Below are 536 nucleotides of genomic sequence, written 5' to 3'. Positions count from 1 at the left end.
CTTCCGGGTTCTGAGGGGCGGGGCCGGACAGCGAGGAAGGGGCGGGGCTCTGGCGATAACTATGACGACCAGGCTGGCGTGGAGCCCCGGATGGCTTGGAAGAATGCCGAAACTGGCGCCTGGGCTGGCGTTGGGCAAGGGTCCGTCCTAGGTCACCTGTCAGGCATAAGCAGCAGGAGAAAGCTATGGCAGTGAAGTCTGGGCGGTAGGCTCCGGGGACCTGCCTCTGCCGTCTGTTTTCGGGTGTCTCCATGCTTTGGGGGAGACACCTTTGGGTTCTAGCTTTGGTGACTGGGGCTTGATATATTTGTTTGTTTGGTTGGTTTGGTTTGCTTTTGGTTTTGGTTTTTCGAGGTAGGGTTTCTTTGTGTAGCCCTGGCTGTCCTGGAACTCGCTTTGTAGACCAGGCTGGCCTTGAACACAGAGATTTGCCTGCTTCTGCCCTCTTCCCGCCTCGTGCACGTGACACTACCTCCCGACTATAAATTCTTTTTTTAAATCAGCATGTTAATTAACTCACGATAATGGCTTCACTA

This window comes from Mesocricetus auratus, unplaced genomic scaffold (genome assembly GCF_017639785.1).
Source record: "Mesocricetus auratus isolate SY011 unplaced genomic scaffold, BCM_Maur_2.0 Super-Scaffold_100691, whole genome shotgun sequence".
In the NCBI taxonomy this organism is placed as follows: Eukaryota; Metazoa; Chordata; class Mammalia; order Rodentia; family Cricetidae; genus Mesocricetus; species Mesocricetus auratus.
Note: the sequence above shows the minus strand (reverse complement) of the source record.